The following is a 955-nucleotide window of genomic DNA, read 5'->3' as shown; positions in this document are numbered from 1 at the left end:
GAATATAAAACAATATAAAACTATATAAAACTAATGAAACTGTATAAAACTATACTATACGCTATAAAACTATATAAAACTATATAAAACTATATAGATCTATATAAAACTATATAAAGCTAATAAAACTATATGAAACTGTATAGAACTGTATAAAACTATATAAAACTAATAAAACTATGTAAAACTGCATAAAACTATATGAAACTATATAAAACTAATAAAACTATATAAAAACTATATAAAACTATATAAAACTATATAAAACTATATAAAACTGAATAAAACTATATAATATTATATAAAACTATATAAAAGTATATAAAACTATACAAAACCATATCAAACTATATAAAACTATATAAAACCATATAAAACTATATAGAACAATATAAAGCTATATAAAACTATATAAAACTATGTAAATCTATGTAAAACTATATAAAACTATATAACACTATATAAAACTATATAAAACTATATAGAACTATATAAAATTATATAAAACTATATAAAACTATATAAAACTATATAAAATTATATAAAACTATATGAAAGTATTTAAAACTGTATAAAACTATATAAAACTATATAAAACTATATAAAATTATATAAAACTATATAAAACTATATAAAACTATACAAAACTAATAAAACGATACAATACTATATAAAACCATATAAAACTGTATAAAACTGTATAAAACTATATAAAACTATGTAAAACTATATAAAACTATATAAAACTATATAAAACTATATAAAACTATATAAAACTATATGAAACTATATAAAACTAATAAAACTATATAAAACTATATAACACTCTATAACACAACATAAAACTATATAAAACTATATAAAACCAATAACACTATAAGAAACTATATAGAACTATGTAAAACTATCTAATAACATATAAAACTATATAAAACTATGTAATACTATATAAAAC

The sequence above is a fragment of the Nomia melanderi genome, unplaced genomic scaffold (genome assembly GCF_051020985.1).
Source record: "Nomia melanderi isolate GNS246 unplaced genomic scaffold, iyNomMela1 scaffold0014, whole genome shotgun sequence".
Taxonomy (NCBI): Eukaryota; Metazoa; Arthropoda; class Insecta; order Hymenoptera; family Halictidae; genus Nomia; species Nomia melanderi.
The sequence above is the reverse complement of the archived record's forward strand: the minus strand, read 5'-3'. Positions refer to the sequence as shown.